Genomic DNA, 13,714 nt, shown 5'->3' with positions numbered 1-13,714 from the left:
GTAAGTGTGAGATGCCTTCATGACCAAACAACTTTGAGACAGCACTTCTAGAGAGTTTGTTGCAAAATAATTGCACTCATACGTTCATCGATGTTTTAAATATTAACATCTTGACTCCATTGTTTGAGGCCAACAATGAATAAAGGGAGTTCGCAGGTCACTGCACAGGCCTTTTGTGGGTTTTTGTTTAACAATGTACTGTCGTCAGGTTTCGGAAACAGCACAATGACCGATGTAAGGATGCAGTTATATGAAACCCACTTGGAGACGGTGAGCAGATCTGGCCATCGTACCTTGGGCACTGGAATTGGAGGGAATACAGTGTGGTTTACAAGAATGATACCTGGGCATCAGCGGTTAAGTTATGAGGAGAAATTAGACAAATGAGGCTTGTTTTCTCTAGAATTTAGAAGGTTAACAGATGATTTGATCAAAGTCTTCGAGAGAGAGAGAGAGTGCAGAGCCCATGTGGGAGGTGAATAAAGCAGAGGAGTAAACTTGCAGAGCTGTCTGACCAGGCGGTGAATCACCAATGCTGACCCTCTGCTGTTTAGTATCCCTCCCACTGAAGGATGTTGTGAAACTTGAAAGAGTTCAGACAAGATTTACAAAGGTGTTGCCAGGGTTGGAGGGTTTGAGCTATAGGGAGAGGCTGAATAGACTGGGGCTGTTTTCCCTGGAACGTTAAAGCGTAGGGTTGACCTTATAAAGGTTTATAAAATCATGAGGGGGCATGAATAGGGTGAATAGCCAAGGCCTTGAGGTCATAGGTTCATTCGCTGATCAGTGTGCCTTCCTGTTGACGTTTCGTCGCCTCGCTAGGTGACATCATCAGTGAGTCTTCGATAAAGTGTCGGTGGTCTGTCCCTCCAGTCCAATACCAAGCAGGACAGTCCACAGCCTCATCCGCAACCTGAGCTACAAATCATTCAAAAACTCAAAGCCAAGGTCTTTTCCCCAGGGTAGCGGAGTCCAAAACTAGCGGGCATAGGTTTTAGGTGAGAGGGGAAAGATTTAAAAACGACCTGAGGAGCAATGTTTTCACAGAGGGCAGTGCTTGTGTGGAATGAGCTGCCAGAGGAAGTGGTGGAGGCTGGTACAATTACAGCATTTAAAAGGCATCTGGATGGGTATATGAATAGGAAGGGTTTGGAGGGATATGGGCAAAATACTGGTATATGGGACTAGATTAATTTAGGACATTGGGAGGCATGGACAGTTGGACCAAAGGGTCTATTTCCATGCTGTACAGGTCTATGACACAATGACTCTGTATGTTTTTATAAAACCTTAAGTTATGACAGGAAGGAAGTTCTGGGATTTACATATTAATGAACCGAAACCTGCAACCCCATTCTAAAACAACAGTCTGGTTTGTTCCATATATCGTTTCAGTCAAATGACACTGAAATCTTTTGCTATAAATTCTGTGTCTTCTGATCCTGCTCCCCAGCTACCTGATAAAGGAGCAGCACTCTGAAAGCTAGTGCTTCCAAATAAACCTGTTGGACTATAACCTGGTGTTGTGTGATTTTTAACTTTAACAGGAAAAGACAGAGTGGATAAAGATAAATTATTTCCACCGGCTGGATATTCTAGAACTAGGGGCATAGTCTGAGAATTATGGCCAGACCATGATGGAGAGATGTTAGGAAGTACCTCTATACACAAAGCTGATAAAGGTTTGGAGCTCTCCTCCCAGAATCGGCAGTGGATGCTCGATCAGTTGTAAATTTTAAATCTGAGATGGATAAGGTTTTGTTAAGCAAAATTATGAAGCTATCTGGGCCAAAAGCAGGTACATGGATTTAGGGCACAGCCCTTCAATGATTGCATTGAACAGCAGGTCAGGCCATGTTCCTTTGTATGGCGAGTGCAAGCAAGGAAAGAATCTTTACTGAGACTCAAAAGGGCGAAGCCAGGAAATACAAGTTACAAGTGTTCAATTTAATATAAAGTCACTCTTGGTAAACAAAATAGGTGGGGAGAGAAAGGTTGAATTGAAGAGGGAGATAAAAGACACTGAAGGTAAAATTGTGTATTTTAGTTTTGTTCTTTTTAGATCGCCAACATTAATTAAAACTTGAAGAACTTCCGAATCTTAATGTTAGGTGCCAGCGACGATACTTGACAGTGAGCAAAACTCATCACTCTGATCAATACTTGAACTGAGAAGATCGCCATTTCTTTGAGGAAGGCTGATTAGCTCAGTTGGCTGGACAGTTAACCTGTGTCTTAAAATAACACCAACAACACAGGCTCAATTCCCATGCTCAGCTCGGGTGAGCTTGGGACCTGCCTCCTCCCTCAGCCCCTCAGTGGGAAAGGCAGTGATAACTATCACTGACCCAAAAACAGCCACCCACTTTTGGCTCACACTGGATCGTCAACAAATCAATGACCGATTTTGAGGCACAGCATCTATCTATGATGGAGCAAATCTCTGCCTGGTTAATTGGTATCTAATGGTTACGCGCCACAGGTTCATAGCCTTGTTTGTCATCCTGTTGACAGGATAATATGGTAGTGTAGTTTGTGATGGAACAGCACAATGTGTATTTTCAGTCACCACTCTGTCTTCGTAATATATCTGAGAAATATTGAGAAGGAGTAGACCATTTAGCTCTGCAAGCCTCCTCTTTCAATATTTCCTGTATGTCAATGCGTTTCACTGCTCTCTCCCCATATCCTATGATGCCTTTAATATCTAGGAGAAAGTGAGGACTGCAGATGCTGGAGATCAGAGCTTAAAAAGGAATCCTGAAGAAGGGCTTATGCCCGAAATGTCGATTCTCCTGTTCCTTTGATGCTGCCTGACCTACTGCGCTTTTCCAGCAACACATTTTTAAGCTGCCTTTAATATCTGAAAATTATCTACCTGCTTTCTAGAAGGCCTCCCCAACTTTCCAGGGGAGAAAATTTCACCGTTTGGTCACCCTCTCAGTGAAGAAATGGTTCTACATCCAGTCCTAGATGTCTGACCTCCTAACCCAAAACTGTGACCCCCAACCAGGGCAAACACCTTTCCTGCATTTAGTGTCTCCAGCCCAGTCAGACGTTTCAATCATATAACAGCAGTAAGACATTCCTACTGCTGAACACAAATCCTGTTGCAATGAAGGCCAATATATCAATTGCTTTCCCAACTGCTGGCTGCACTTGTCTCCCATGAATAAATAAAACCAAAAACAAAAAAGCTGCATCGAACTGCAGGTGTGTGGAGGCCCAAAAGTTGATTTGTTCTGAAAATCCATCATGGATGGATAACGAAACAAAGTTAACGCTTCACCGTAGAAGTTGAACATTGCTAAAAGAGAGAGGTATTGCTGAAACCTTTAGCCTTCCACTCATCAGGAAAAAAAGCAGAGAAATTCACATTTCAAATTTATACTTCAGGAGAAAAGGGTGCTGATTGGTTGACAAGTTTACTCTGACTGGTTGAGCCATTGCCGTAGAAAAAAACAACAGTGCCAGATTACTTCAAAAAAATGATGTTTTAAGATTCTTAGCCCATTCTTTCAGTTTATCTTCCTACTTGAGCCCATTCAATGCCAATCTATGGACCTACTTGTGCTCCCAACTATCTTTCCACTTCACCCAGGACAATATATTGGATTTCATTCTTGCTGATCTTCCAATTCTTTTGGTAATTATATATAAAGGTCCTACTTTTATGCAAAAAATGATATCCTCTAGTTTTCTTCAATTTAATTGACAGTACAATCTTCTCACAAAAGCATTGGACAAAGTTCAAATTACACGCCATACTCAAGTGGGTTTCACTAAGGAGAGCTATATCATCCTTTCGTTTGCAGAGATTGAGTTTATGCGTATGAATACGTTTATGCATATGAATGTGCATACCTTGTCCACATTCCGCCCCTCCGCCCTCAAACCCCACCCCTCCAACCGTAACAAGGACAGAACCCCCCTGGGGCTCACCTTCCACCCTAGCAACTTTCGCATAAACCACATCATCTGACGACATTTCCGTCACCTCCAAATGGACCCCTCCCACCCATTTCCACCTTCCGCAAAGACCATTCCCTCCGTGACTACCTGGTTAGGTCCACGCCCCCCCCCCCCCCCTACAACCCACCCTCCTTTCCTGGCACCCTGCTCTGCAAAACCTGCACCCACACCTCACCTCTATCCAAGGCCCTAAAGGAGCCTTCCACATCCATCAAGGTTTTACCTGCACTTCCACCAATATCATTTATTGTATCCGTTGCTCCTGATGCGGTCTCCTCTACACTGGGGAGACTGGATGCCTCCTAGCAGAGCGCTTCAGGGAACATCTCCGGGACACCCGCACCAATCAACCAAACCGCCCTGTGCACCAACATTTCAACTTCCCCTCCCACTCTGCCAAGGGCATGCAGATCCTGAGCCTCCTCCACCACCGCTCCCTCACCACCAGACGCCTGGAGGAAGAGCGCCTCATCTTCCGCCTTGGAACACTTCAACCCCAGGGCATCAATGTGGACTTCACCAGTTTCTTCATTTCCCCTTCCCCCACCCCACCCCAGCTCCAATCTTCCAGCTCAACACTGCCCTCATGACCTGTCCTACCTGCCTATCTTCCTTCCCACCTATCCACTCCACCCTCCTCTCTGACCTATCACCTTCATCCCCGTCCCCATTCACCCATTGTACTCTTTGCTACCTTCCCCCACCCTCCTCTCTGACCTATCACCTTCATCCCCACCCCCATTCACCTATTGGACTCTATGCTACTTTCTCCCCACCCCCACCCCCCTCTCATTTATCTCTCCACCTTGGAGCCTTCCTGCCTCTATTCCTTATGAAGGGTTTTTGCCTGAAACATCGATTTTCCTGCTTCTCGAATGCTGCCTGACCTGCTGGGCGTTTCCTGCACCACTCTAATCTAGACTCTGGTTTCCAGCCTCCGCAGTCTTTGTTTTTACCTTCTAGCAATTCAGTCAGGAACTATATAAGTTCTGATGATGTTCTTAAGTCTGCTGTTAATGTAACTATTAGCACACTTGGGATTGTTCAGTAAATACTGCCTCATCACAGATTCACATCTAACACTATATATCCTGTTTCCGCTTTTCAAGTACAGCTGCTTGAGAAAGATTTGTACGCTGCCAATTACCAACAAGTGAAAGAGTTTCTGCCAATTACCAACAAGAGAAAGACTGTTTGGTTCAGTCAGGCAATCATTACTGCCAACGCTGCTACAGCCACTGACATCCTTGTGCACTTAAAATATACACGTTATTATAGAGTCAGAGAGTCATACAGCAGAGAAGCAGACTCCTCGGTCCAACTAGTCCACACCAACCATGTTCCCAAACTAAACCAGTCCCACCTGCCTGCATTTGGCCCATATCCCTCCAAACATTCCTTATTCATTATCCAAATGTCTTTTAAATGTTGTAACTGTACCCACATCCACCACTTCCTCAGGCAGTTCATTCCACAAACAAACCACTCTCTGTGTAACAAAATTTCCCCTCATGTTTTTTTTCTCACCTTAAAAATATGCCCCGTGGTCTTGAAATCTCTCACCTTAGGGAAAAGAGACCTCCCATTCACCTTATCGATACCCCTCATGATTTTATAGACCTCTATAAGGTCATCTCTGAACCTCCTACACTCCAGTTAAAAAAAACTCCCAGCCTCTCCTTATGACTCAAACCATCCATTCCTGGCAACATCCTGGTAAATCTTTTCTCTCCAGCTTAACAAAATCCTCTAGAAGAGGCCTCACCAATGTCCTGTAAAACCCCAACATGACGCACCAACTCCTATACTATCCCCTTTGGAGAGGTTTGTGAGAAGATTTAAGCAGTACTTCTTATTCTGATGTGAACAATGTCGTCCAGATACACATCTGGCAAATGGGAAGCTTCACATTGCAGAGGTTAAGCTAACAGGTTAAACAAATCTGGGTGTATTCCCCTGGGATTTAGTCATTGAAGGAGTGATTTCATTTTAGGCTTGAAGATATTAAGGAGAATTGGATAGATGGAGAGAAACTCTTTCTGCTGATTGAGATATGTAAGATTGAATGCCGCAGCCTGAAAATGAAAGCTGTACATTTTTCGGAACATGATTGGGAAGCTCTTAACCCGAAGGTTGGTAGACATTTGGAGCTCTGTTCCATTCAACAGCAGTGGATGCTGGAACAATGAAGAAGGGTTATCGCTGAAAAGTCAACGCCCTCATCTCCTGATGCTGCCTCAGATTAGATTACTTATAGTGTGGAAACAGGCCCTTCGGCCCAACAAGTCCACACCGCCCCACCAAAGCGCAACCCACCTATACTCCTACATTTACCCCTTACCTAACACTGCGGGCAATTTAGCATGGCCAATTCACCTGACCTGCACATCTTTGAACTGTGGGAAGAAACCCACACAGATACGGGGAGAACATGCAAACTCCACACAGTTAGTCACCTGAGGCAGGAATTGAACCCGGGTCTCTGGTGCTGTGAGGCAACAGTGCTAACCACTGTGCCACCATGTCCTTCCAGCCTCCTGCTTGTCTACCTGCAGACAGCCTGCAGGAAAACAGCAGGTCAAATGGCCTCCTTCAACGTTCCTGTAGCCATTCTGTGATGTGATGTTCCTCTGGCCAGGACTGACAATCCAGTGAAGCTGGTGCCCAGAGCTCAAGAAGCAGAACGTGTGACTCCAGACGACTGCAATGTGATTGATCCTTAACATCACTCTGTGTAATCAGGGCTAAGCAATAAGGGCTGGCCTGGCCAGTGATTCCTATACCCTTTGGATATATAGAAAAATATATATGGACCAGATGGACTACACCCCAGACTTCTGAAGGACGTAGCTGAGGAGATTATAGAGACAATAGTGGTGATTCCCCCACATTGGAAGGTATCCAGAAGAGGTTTACAAGAATGATCCTGGGCATATGGACTCACAAAACTCTTAACATTCGCCCGTACCTGTGTTTTTGTTTTTGCTGCTGTTTGCCTATTATTTACTGATCTATGCTATTTAACTCTGTGAGCTGACTGTATTGCTCGCAAGACAAAGCTTTTCACTGTGCCCTGGTACACGTGACAATAAATTCAATTCAATTCAATTCATGAAACAGTGGCTGAGGACTCTTGAGTTTGTACTCAATGGAGTTCAGGGGGATGAGGGTGGATCTGATTGAAACTGGATAGAATGGGTGTGGAGACAACGCTTCCACTAGTAGGTGAGACTAGGATCCAAGGGCTCAACCTCAGAGTTAAGGGATAACCCTTTAGGACTGAGATGAGAAGGAATGTTCTTAATCAGAGGATGGTTAACCTGAAGAACTTATTGCCACAGAGGACTGTGGAGGCCAAGTCATTGAGTGTATTTGAGACAGAGATTGATAGGTGTTTGATTAGTAAAGGGATCAAGGGTTACAGGGAAAATGCAGGAGATTGGGGTTGAGAAACATATAAGCCATGATCGAATAATAGAGCCATCTTAATGGGCCAAATGGCCTAATTCTGCTTTTATGTTGAATGGTCAATGCATAGAGAAATTGGAGGGATTTATTCCAGGGATGAGGAAATTCCATTACGAAGTTGCCATGGAGAAGTTGGAACTGTTTGCCCTTGGAGGAAAGAAGTCTGAGATCAGATTGACAAGGGTGACATGGCAGCACAGTGGTTAGCACTGCTACCTCCCAGAGCCAAGGACCCTGGTTCAATCCCAGCCTTGGGTGACTATCTGTGTGGAGTTTGCACATTCTCCCTGTGTCTGTGTGGGTTTCCTCCTACAGTCCACAGATATGCAAGTTTGCCTCATCCTGGTCTTGAGGAAGAAGATGATTTGAGGAGCGTAATAAGAAGACGACATTAAGCAAAAAGAAGTTGAAATTGGGATCTCAAACACTAGACCCATATACCTTAGACAACATAGGTGGATTGGCCATGCTAAATAGCCCACAGGGTCCAGGAACGTTCAGGCTGGGTGGGTGAGCCATGGTTAATGTGGGGTTACTGTATTAGATAGGTGTCTGGGTCTGGGTGGGATGCTCTTTGGAGGGTTAGTGCTGCCTTGATGGGCTCAATGGCCTCTCTGTACTGTAGGGGTTCTATGAAGGGTGTTTGAAACCAGCTGGCATTGGGATGGGGGCAGGAAGGAACTGCTCCCACCCATGAAAGGATCAAGCTGAAAAGGGCAAGAAGTCATGCAGAGAGTGGTTAGGGCTTGGAACACACTGTGAATATACACACATACACACACACACAGACTCTAATTCGAGAGACAATTCAAGACACATTCAGTTAAAGCATGCAAAAGGGAATTAGACTCTAATGGGAAAAGAAAGAATGTACAGAGTTAGGGGGAGATAGCACTAGAATGCACTGAGTGAATTGCTCTTTCTGAGAGCCATTACTAGCATGATGGGCTGAATGGCCTTCTTCTACACTGTAGCGATTCTGTGATGCTGTGAATTTGGTCTGAATTCTCTTTTGAACGGGGTGTTCCCAAGCTGTCAAACAGCATCCTGACTCTCCCTAAACTCATGGAGCTGCAGTCAAAGGGCTTTTGCCCAAAACGTCGATTTCGCTGTTCGTTGGATGCTGCCTGAACTGCTGTGCTCTTCCAGCACCACTGATCCAGTATTTGGTTTCCAGCATCTGCAGTCATTGTTTTTACCTCTGCAGTCACCCACGGCCTACTTCAACAGAAAGGGAGGGTGATCTCACTGAGGTCTATGAAAATATTGAAAGGAACTGATAGGGGAGACAGAGACAGACTTCTTCACTGGGATGGCAAGTCTAGAATGAAACAAACACAAATCCTCAAAATCAGAGCCAAGTTCATTCAGGAGAGAAATTTTCAAACATCTCAAATGGTGAATGAACGTGGAACGCACTGCAACATGCGGCAGCTTGGTTAATCACTTCTCATCTGAGAATGAAAGATTTCTTTGCGAGTCAAGTGTATTAAGGAATAAGGAGTCAATTTTAATGGAGAGAATTCAGGTCCGGATCAGTCATGATCTCGTGGAACGGCATAGAATAGGCTCGAGAGGCTGAATGGCCTTGATGTTGTGGTGGTGCAGTTCCTCTCCCTCCTTGTGAAAGTTGACTGAATTGAAGGAACGATCGTCGCACAGAGTACAGAGGGGAATGTTTCCCAGCCCTTTGTAGACAATCCAGGGCCTGTGACAGAAAGATACCCCCTTTTTTAAAAAAAAGGGAAGCAAGAGAGCAGATTACAAGCCAAAAACCAGATGACAAACAATTTTCTTTGTATTCAACTTGTCCTATCATATCAACATACAGACGTAAAGCATTGCTGCTGGAGTGTGGGTTACAAACAGTTTCTGACACTTCACTTGTCAGCTTCCAGTTGCCATTCCACATCAATGTGCAGTTTGCAGGCTGACTATCTGACAGCAGCACCAGTAGGGATGAGCATCTCCTGTTAATCCCCCTTCCTTTCGTAACCTGTCTCTGTGACAGTCAAACAATGTGTGTGTGTTTGTATGCGTGTGTGTGTGTGTGAGAGAGAGTGTGTTTGTATGCATTTGTGTGTGCGCATGTGTGTGTGTCTATGTATGTGTGTATGAGACAGTGTGTATGTACGTGTGAGGGAGTGTGTGTATGAGAGAGTGTGCATGTGTGTGTGTGTGTGTGAGTGTATGTGTGTGTGAGAGAGACAGAGAATGTGTGTGTCTGAGAGAGTGTCTATGTGAGAGAATGTGTGTCTGAGGGGGTGTGTGTGTGTCTGAGAGAGAGAAAGTGTGTGTGTGTGAGAGAGAGAGTGTATCTGTCTGTCTGAAAGAGTGCATTTGTGTGAGAGAGATTGTGTGTGTCTGAGAGAAAGTGTATAAGCGATAGAGGATGGTTGAAGTAAGAGAGAAAGAGTGTGTTCGTGGGTGGGTGCATGTGTGTGTGTTTTTAATATTTTTTCTGTAAATAACATCTCTAAAAGGTATAATGTGCGTTCTAACAATGACTCCTGAAAGAGTTTCTTGAAAGTAAATATCTCTATCTGAGTACTTTGCAGCTGCTCTAACTTTAGATTCTCATCTGGTAATGTTAACCCTTGAGATGCAGTCCAAAGTTTATATTTATGTACTTATTCCTAACACTGTTAGCCAATTCTCTCCATTCATTTCAGTTCTCTGACAAGTCTCACTATTACAATATAGTGCCTGGCAGATGACTAAACTTATTGCGTAGTGAACTGAATGCTAAGTGACACGATGGCATACAATTCATACTGGTACACTGCCAAATACTTCTGTCATGCTCTGTCTTCCTCTGGGGAGGCTGTTATTGTTTTTGTCTCAACCTCTCTCTCTCTCTCTCTCATTCTCTCTCTCTCTCTGCCTGTATCGCACTTTATCTCATTCTTTTTACCCTCTCTCTCCCTTCATCTTTGCATTTCCCACTCTCCTTTTTCTCTCTCTGCCTCCCCTTCTCTATCTTTGCCTGGCTCTCCCTTTTTGCCTGTTTCACACCATCCATACCTTAGTCACTCGCTGCACATTTTACTCTGTCTCCCTCTCACTCTTGTTCTGTTTCCTGCTCTTTGCCTCTCTCCCTGAACTTGTCTCAGTCCCATCCTGTCTTGTGCCTCTAAACCTTTAACTTTATTATCTCTTTACAACCATCCTCTGGTTTTCACTTTCTGTATTTTCTGCTCTCCCCTTGAGCTAGGTCTTGGCTTATACTGGTCTCACACGATCCCTAGTCTCGTTCATTTAATTTTCCTCTCTCTGCCTATCCTCTCCTGCAGCTGAATACTCTCTGATCTACAATATTGCTGCCCCAGTTTCTCTCCATCGCTCATCATTCATTCACTCTCTGTCTACCTCTTCATTGAAGTTTATTGCTCTATTTTTGGGTGATGGAGGATGTTTTATTCTCAATGATCAATATATTTCTCTGATAAAACTCTTAGCTCTTTGAAGCCAGCAGTAATAACTGTGAATAACCCACAGATTTTAACAAGGACATAATGTGTACCACTGTTTGATTGAATCACATTGCACCCACAGCCAAATAGGGAGCAACATATTCAGATTCACTCACTGAAGTAAAAATAAACCAATCCTCCCATCCTGAGTCTTCAATAAAAGGGAACAAATTGGGATTTTCTTCCATCTCTGGTCTACTTTCTCCATCCCGTGATTGACCAGAAGAGTTTTTCCCTCACTTTATTTCACCATTCTGGACTTATCAGTGATAGGCAACATGGTTTTGTGCTGGGAAGATCGTGCCTTACCAACTTAACAGAGTTCTTTGAGAAAGTGACTAAGTTGATAGATGAAGGAAGGGCTGTAGTTGTGATATACATGAACTTTAGTCAGGCATTTGACAAGGTTCCCCATGGTAAACTAATGGAGAAAGTGAAGTCACATGGTGTGCAGGGTGTTCTAGCTAGGTGGATAAAGAACTGGTTGTGCAACAGGAGACAGAGAGTAGTAGCTGAAGGGAGTTTCTCGAAATGGAGAAAGGTGCCCAGTGGTGTTCCACGGGGGTCAGTACTGGGGCCACTGTTGTTAGTGATATACATAAATGATCTGGAAGAGGGCACTGTTGGTATGATCAGTAAGTTTGCAGATGACACGAAGATTGGTGGAGTAGCAGAAAGCATAATGGACTGTCAGAGAATACAGGAGATTGTAAATAGAATGGAGAGTTGGGCGCAGACATGGCAGATGGAGTTCAATCCAGGCAAATGGGAGGTGATGCATTTTGGGAAGTCTAATTCTAGAGTGAACTATACTGTAAATGGAAGAGCCTTGGGAAAAATTGATGAGCAGAGTGATCTGGGAGTTCAGGTCCACTGCACCTTGAAGATGGCTATAGAGGTGGACAGAGTGGCCAAGTAGGCATATGGTATGCTTGCCTTCATTGCACAGGGTATTGATTATAAGAGCTGGCTGGTCATGTTAAAATTGTACAAGACATTGGATCAGCCGCATTTAGAATACTGTGTACAGTTCTGGTTGCCACATTACCGAAAGGATGTGGACGCTTTGGAGAGGGTGCAGAGAAGGTTTACGAGGATGTTGCCTGGTATGGAAGGTGCTAGCTATGAAGAGAGGTTGAGTAGGTTAGGATTGTTTTCATTAGAAAAAAGGAGATTGAGGGGGGAACCTCACTGAGGTCTATAAAATCATGAAGGGTATAGACAGGGTGGATAGAGATAAGCTTTTTCCCAGGGTGAGGGATTCAATAACAGAGGTCATGCGTTCAAGGTGAGAGGTGAAAAGTTTAAGGGAGATACATGTTGAAAGTGCTTTACACAGAGGGTGGTAGGTGCCTGGAATGCATTGTCAGCAGAGCTAATAGAGGCAGGCATGGTAGATTCACTTAAGGTGTGTTTGGACAGATGCATGAGTAGGTGAGGAGCAGAGGGATGTAGATCCTTAGGAAACAGAAGAGCCTTGAATCCTCACCATTTCATTACCCTAAACATCGTCTTGTTCTTAGCCCATTGCCAATCCCATCCAGAACACTCACTGGAAGAACCGTCACGGGTGTCCTGTGCCCACACAGATTTCTCCAGGGTACTGTCCCCTTGCCTTGGCAGTCTCTGCAGTAACGTGAGGCCGAAACCTAAACTCTTTATTCATTAATGGGATCTGTCGCTATTGCCCGTGGCTAATTGCTCTTGAACTGAATGGCTTGCTTGGCCATTTCAGATAGCAGTTTGGAGCCAGTTACATTGTTTTGGGTCTGGAGTCACATGGAGACCAGACCATGTAAGGATGATAGATATCCCTCCCTAAAGGGTATCAGTGAACCAGGTGGGTATTTACAGCAGTTGTTAGTTTTTTTCTTTTGATCACCATGACTGAGCGTCAGCTTCAGTTATTCTTAGTCAACGTGTTTGGACATGTAATAACACCCCTCTGTTAGACAGGTCTCGGCCCAGAGGTAGGGGAGACCAGCTTTATAATTCCACATTTATATGAAATAAATTTAATACTGGGAATAAGGGGTGACTTTATAAAATCATGAGGATAGAGTTTAGATTACTTACAGTGTGGAATCAGGCCCTTCGGCCCAACAAGTCCACACCGACCCGCAACCCACCATACCTCTACATTTACCTAACACTACAGGCAATTTAGCATGGCCAATTCACCTGGCCTGCGGGAGGAAACCGGAGCATCCGGAGAAAACCCACGCAGACACGGGGAGAACGTGCAAACTCCACACAATCAGTCGCCTGAGTCGGGAATTGAACCCAGGTCACTGGCGCTGTGAGGCAGCAGTGCTAACCACTGTGCCACCTTGCCGCCCATAATGAGTATGAGAGAATAGCCAAGTTCTTTTCCCCAGTGTGGGGGAGTCCAAAACGAGAGGGCACAGGGTTAAGATGAGAGGGGAAAGATTTAAAAGGGGCCTCAGGGACAGAGAGTGTTTTGTGTGTGTGTGTGTGTGTGTGTGTGTGTGTGTGTGTGTGTGGAATTAGCTGCCAGAGGAAGTGGTGGAGGCTGGTACAATTACAGCATTTAAAAGGCATCTGGATGGGTACATGAAATAGGACGGGTTTGGAGGGATATGGGTCAAATGCTGGCAAATGGGACTAGATTAGGTTGGGATATCTGGTCGGTATGGACTGAAGGGTCTATTTCGTGCTGGGGGGCTTGGGGATGGCATTTGAACCCAAGTCCTTATTGCAATAGTCTGAGACTTATTTGTCCAGTGGCAGATTACTAGTGTACCCCTGCTCTTTCCCCAGCAGTGGGGCTTTTCATCCCC

At 44.8% G+C, this 13,714-nt stretch overlaps 1 protein-coding gene across 4 annotated transcripts in view; it reads left to right on the top strand.

The window, feature by feature from the left end:
* The window catches only part of LOC140483601 (high mobility group protein HMG-I/HMG-Y-like), a 254,191-nt gene that overhangs the window by 199,659 nt on the left and 40,818 nt on the right, over positions 1–13,714 (top strand). The gene's annotated exons all lie outside the window — the stretch shown is intronic.

Source organism: Chiloscyllium punctatum, chromosome 12 (assembly GCF_047496795.1).
Source record: "Chiloscyllium punctatum isolate Juve2018m chromosome 12, sChiPun1.3, whole genome shotgun sequence".
Lineage (NCBI taxonomy): Eukaryota > Metazoa > Chordata > Chondrichthyes > Orectolobiformes > Hemiscylliidae > Chiloscyllium > Chiloscyllium punctatum.
This window is presented reverse-complemented; position numbering and strand designations above follow the sequence as displayed.